The 5,914-nt window shown below is 42.8% G+C and overlaps 1 pseudogene; it reads right to left on the bottom strand.

Annotated features, from left to right (window-relative positions):
- Positions 1–4,270: 4,270 nt before the first annotated feature.
- LOC129039258 (keratin, type I cytoskeletal 18-like) lies at positions 4,271–5,318 on the bottom strand (annotated as a pseudogene).
- Positions 5,319–5,914: the final 596 nt, after the last annotated feature.

Raw genomic sequence — 5,914 nt, 5'->3', positions numbered from 1 at the left:
CGTTTTGATCTAGGGGTTTATTGTTGCAAATTCCCCTCAGCACTGCTTTTGCTGTATTCCACAGGTTTTGGTATGCTGTTTTTCCATTTTCATTTATTTTAAGAAACTCTGGCTGGGCGCGGTGGCTTACGCCTGTAATCCCAGCACTTTGGGAGGCTGAGGCAGGCGGATCACGAGGCCAGGAGATCGAGGCCATCCTGGCTAACACGGTGAAACCCCGTCTCTACTAAAAACAAAAAATTAGCTGGGCGTGGTGGCGGGCACCTGTAGTCCCAGCTACTCGGGAGGCTGAGGCAGGAGAATGGCGTGAACCCAGGAGGCAGAGCTTGCAGTGAGCTGAGATAGCGCCACTGCACTCCAGCCTGGGTGAAAGAGTGAGACTCCGTCTCAAAAAAAAAAAAAAAGAAACTTTTTGATTTTCATTTTAGTTTCTTCATTGACCTCATGGTCATTCATGAGCAAGTTGTTTAATTTCTATGTATTTGTATCGTTTCTAAAGTTCCTCTAGGTATTTATTTCCAGTTTTATTCCGTTGTAGTCTGAAATGATACTTGATATGGTTTTGATTTTTAAAAACTTGTTGAGACTGTTTTGTGGCTGAACATGGTCTGTTCTAGAAAATGCTTCATATGTTCAGTTGTTGAACAGAATGTTTTGTAAATGTCTGTCAGGTTCATTTAGTCTAAAATACAGTTTAAATCCAATTTTTCTTTGTTTTTTTTTTATTTAGATGATTTGTCTAGTGCTGAGAGTGGGGTATTGAAGTACCCTACGAGTTTTGTGAAGTACCTCACTAGCAATATTTGCTTTATGAATCTGGGTGCTCTAGTGTTGGGTGCATATATATTCAGAATTTTTATATATCCTTTTGCTGGATTAATCCCTTTATCATTATATAGTAACATTCTTTGTCGTTTTTAAAAAAACTATTCTTGACTTATAGTCTGTTTTATCTGATATAAGTATAGTGACTCCTCCTCATTTTTAGTTTCCATTTGTGTGAGATTTTCTTTTTTAATTCCTTTACCTTTAGGCTATATGTGTCTTTAATGATAAAGTGAGTTTCTTGTAAACAGCATATAGTTAGATTGTATTTTTAAAATTCATTCAGACATTCTATATATTTTAAGTGGAGAATTTAATTAATTTATGTTCGAGGTTATTATTGATATTGCAGCTTCATTCCTGTCATATTGTTAATTGTTTTCCAGTTGTTTTATATATTGTTTTCCAGTTGTTTTATATATTCTTTGTTTCTTTTTCTCTTATTGTTTGTCATTGTGATCTGTTTGATTTCTGTAGTGATGCCATTTGAGTCCTTTCTCTTCCTTTTTTGTGCGATCATTTTACCAGTGGGTTTTATATTTTGTGTGTTTTCATGATAGTAAATGTTGTTATTTTGCTTTTGGGTATAGGACTACCATAAATGTTTCTTGTAGGTCTGGTCTAGTGGTAATGAATTTCTTCAGTATTTGCTTTTCTGGGAAAGACAATTATGAATAATAATTTTGCTAAATATTGTGTTCTTGGCTGACAGGTTTTTTTCTTTTTTCCTTTTGACTATATTATCACATTCTCTTCTGGCCTGTAAGAATTCTTCTGAGAAATCTGCTGTTAGTCTGATGGGATTTCCTTTACAAGTGACTACAGGCTTTCTCTTGATGTTTTTAGAATTCACTCTGTATCTTTGATGTTAGACCGTCTGAGTATAATGTGCTGTGGAGAAAATCTTTTTTTCATTGTATCTGCCTGGGGATCATTGAGCCTCTTCTATCTGAATGACTAAATCTGTTGCTTAACTTAGGAAGCTTTCATCTGTTATTTCTTTAAATTAGTTTACTTATCTTTCTTCTGGTTTTTTTTGTCCTTGGGGATACTTATAATTTGTATATTTGGTTATTTCATGTTGTCTCAAATGTCATGAAGCCTCTGCTCATAATGTTTTATTATTTTTTCTTTACTTTTGTCTGAATGGGTTATTTCTTTTATTTTTTCAAAATTTATTTTAAATTCCAGGCTACATGTGCAGGATATGTGGGTTTGTTACATAAGTAAACATGTGCCATACTGGTTTGCTGCACAGACCAACCTGAATGGGTTATTTCAAAAGACCTGTATTTAAGTTCTGAGATTCTTTCTTCTGCCTGATCTAGTCTATTGTTGAAGCTTTCAAATATATTATGTATTTCCTTCACTGAATTTTTCATTTCTAAAATTTCTATTTGGTTCTTTTAAAAATATCTATCTTTTTGGTAAATTTCTCATTTGTATCCTTAATTAAATTTTTTTTTAAATATTGTTTTTCAGAAGTCTCTTGTATCTCATTGAGCTTCTTTAAAATCAATATTTTGAATTATTTATCTGGCATTTTGAAGATTTCTGTTGATTGAGATCTATTGCTGGAGAATTACTGTGTTCTTTTAAAGGTTTCATATTTCCTTGCTTTTTCATGTTTTCTGTGTCTTTATGTGGATATCTACCCATCTTGCGTAATAATCACTTCTTCCTATTTTTTAATTTATTTTTGTAGGATGGAACTTTTCCTAAAGATATATCCATGGTGTTGGTTGAGTACAGCACTTTAGCTTTGATTCTGGGTGCAACCAGTAGTGTAATCTCTGTGTGATTTCTTTGGCTATAAACAGTGTTAGTGCTTTCTGTGATTTTCTCCTGGGGGTTAGGATGCAGTCATTTATGGAGGTTGTGGTGAAGTTGTGGGGACTGGGAAGCCAGATGGGCCAATATTCAGGCTCTAGTGGTGGCGGTGGTGGGCTATGCATGCCTGACTTTGAGCCCCAGGGCAGTTTACACTGGCACCTGCATTGGCAGTTAATGGTGGGCCAATTCTTGGGACTCCAGGTGGTTTGCTCAGGTACTGGTAGTGGCAGTGGTGGGCTGGGGGTGGTTGAGCAGGTTCTCAGGCCTCTGGATAGCTAGTGTGGTGTGTGTAATGGCAGTAGCAGTGGTGAGATGATACTTCAGGTAATGAGTGGTGGTGGTGGTGACTGTGGTTCATTTACCCCCAATAGCCCCAGAGGCTCTGCTCTCAGGCTCACCTGATCTCTGTAGCAGTAGTGCTGTAGTGCCACGTTGCAGGGGGTGAGGGACCTGCCTCACTCATGAGCCAAGGCAAGAAGGCTACTCTGCCAGTGGTGTCACAGTTGCCACTTACCACCCCAGACAGGTAGTCCTCTAACTCATCTGTCCCAGCCTTTGACAGCAGCAGAAGTGGGTGTGTGGAGGAAGGGTAGGGGTCCTGTTTCCTGCCTGAGTGCCCAAGCACAGAGGCCACCCCACCTGTAGGAGTGGATTTTACCCTTCGCTTACAAAGGCAAGCGCAGAGTTTGTGCTGCTCCTTGGGGGTGGGGTCACTTCTCAATTTTAGACAGGCAGCTCTTGGACTCTGGAAAGCACATGCTTTGTTTTGCTTTGTCTCGAGGGCTGCCTTTTGGTGCACTTGCACCATCTCTTCTCCAGTGAGTAGCACTCCCTGTGGGCTAGAGAACTGAGGACCCTGTACCATCTTTGGGACCAGCCAGCTCTGTGCTGCTGTAGCTCTTCTAGTAGACACTGGGAAATGTCAGTGAGAGCTCCTGGGGTATGGAGATATGGGGGCTGTTGTTCTCAGGGTAAGATGGAGTCCCACGATGGCTGCACTCCCCAAATGGCACCCTCTCACAGCTGTTCAAGTATTGGGGTGGGGAGTAATTGGCCCAGTGCGAGTTTCCTGTCTCGTGCAATGACCTTTCAGGATCTCCAAACTGCCACTCATACTCGTATCACTGTATGGGTAGAGGAGCTCTCCTGCAGTTCAGATGGCACGAGTCCATGGCAGGGATGTGGGGCAACAAAGCTCTCTTGCTAACTCTTACCTTGCAATACTGAGGCCCCTGGGGCTCCTGGTTGAGTGGTCACTTGCTTTCTTCCCCTTCAGTGCCTCAGATCTTTCCTGTGAGTTCTTTGTTGAATTCTGGTGTTCTTTACTAGATATTGTATTTGAGGTACAATTGTCTATTCATAATTTTGGTTCTTCTTTCTGGAGAGGGTGGATGTCTGACGTCTGTAGTTAGCCATCTTGAATTAGAATCTAAGTCCCCATCTTCCATTTCATTTTACTGTACCACCTCTGTTTGTGCATCTTCCATTTCATTTTACTGTACCACCTCTGTGTGTGTATATATGTGTCTATATATATATATATATGTATTTATTTAGCTCTGAACTTTTTATTGGCCTCCTGGTCCCCAAAGTGTACTCTACTTCTGCTGGCTTAATGTCTCAAAACTTTGGTGTCGTTGTCCTCAGACACCACTTTGCCATCCACTATCCGGCTGGTGGTGGTCTTTTGGATGGTTTGCATGGAGTTGCTACTGTCCAGGGTATCACCAAGATTGAAGTCCTTGCCTTCTTCCAGCAGGAGGCAGTAGGTGGCGATCTCAGCCTCCAGCTTGCCCTTGATGTTCAGCACGGCCTTGTACTTCTGGACTTGGCGAGCTGTCCCTCTGCCCGGGTCTGTGTCATCTCTGATTCCATGTGCAGCAGGATCCCATTGAGCTGCTCCATCTGCAGGGCATAGCAGGCCTCCACCTCCTTCAGGCTGTTCTCCGAGCTGGACTTCAGATTTCTCATCAAGTCCAGGTCGATCTCCAAGGACTGGACTGTATGTCTCAGCTCCATGAACGTCATCTCAGCAGCTCTAACCTTGGCAGACTGCATGGTGATCACTGTGGTGCTCTCCTCAATCTGCTGAGACCAGTACTTGTCCAGCTCTTCTCGGTTCCTCCGAGCCAGCTCGTCATATCGGGTCGAGATGTCTGCTATGATCTTGGCGAGGTCCTGAGATCTGGGGGCATCTACCTCCATGGTCAACCCAGAGCTAGCAATCTGGGCTTGTAGGCGTTTTACTTCCTCTCTGTGGTTCTTCTTCATGAAGAACAGCTCCTCCTTGAGAGCCTCGATCTCTGTCTCGAGCTGCAGCCATTGATGACATTGGTGTCATCAGTGACCTTGTGGAGCCCATAGATGTCGCTCTCCACAGACTGGCGCATGGCCAGCTCTGTCTCATACTTGACTCTAAAGTCATCAGCAGCAAGACGGGCATTGTCGATCTGCAGAAAGATGCGGACATTGTCCACAGTATTTGCGAAGATCTGAGCCCTCAGGTCCTCGATGGTCTTGAAGTAATGGCTCCAGTCTCTGACCTGGGGTCTCTTCTTCTCCAAGTGCTCCCGGATTTTGCTTTTGAGCTTCCGGTTCCCGGTCTCCAGACTCCTCACTCTGTCCAAATAGGAGGCCAGGCGGTCTTTCAGGCTTTGCATGGTTTCCTTCTTGTTCTGGATGCCTCCCATTCCTGCCAGACCCCTGGCCATCCCCCCGCCAGGACCTTATGCCGTCCTGGAGGCTGGTGGAGCTGGACACGGACATCCTGGAACCAGAGCCCCCGGCACCTGCATAGATGCTGGCCGCGCTGCTAATCGGCGGAGCCTGTAGCTGCGCCCAGGGACCAGTAGTTGATGGAGAAGGTGGAGCGAGTGGTGAAGTTCATGCTCTCCGGGGTTGGGGGAGGGGTGGGTGGAGAGCGAGAGGACAGGACTCAGGCTTTGCCGACGACCGAGTGTATATATTTATTTATGTATGTTATGTAAATATGTATAGTTATCCATTCATCTGTCTAATTTGTAGTTATCTATTGACTTTACCCATGTAATATAAGCAACAATTTCTGAAACTAAACTATAAATACAGTTGGACAGTAAAGATAAACATTAAAAAGAAAAAAAGTAGATATATCAAAGATCATTTAGAGAAACATCAGAAATTTGACAGGAATTCATGATTGGTTGGTTGCTATTGCTAAGATTATATTGGGCTCCATGTTTCACAAAGGACAAAGCACAATATAGTCTTGGCACAA

Source organism: Pongo pygmaeus, chromosome 5 (assembly GCF_028885625.2).
Source record: "Pongo pygmaeus isolate AG05252 chromosome 5, NHGRI_mPonPyg2-v2.0_pri, whole genome shotgun sequence".
In the NCBI taxonomy this organism is placed as follows: domain Eukaryota; kingdom Metazoa; phylum Chordata; class Mammalia; order Primates; family Hominidae; genus Pongo; species Pongo pygmaeus.
The sequence above is the reverse complement of the archived record's forward strand: the minus strand, read 5'-3'. Positions and strand labels throughout refer to the sequence as shown.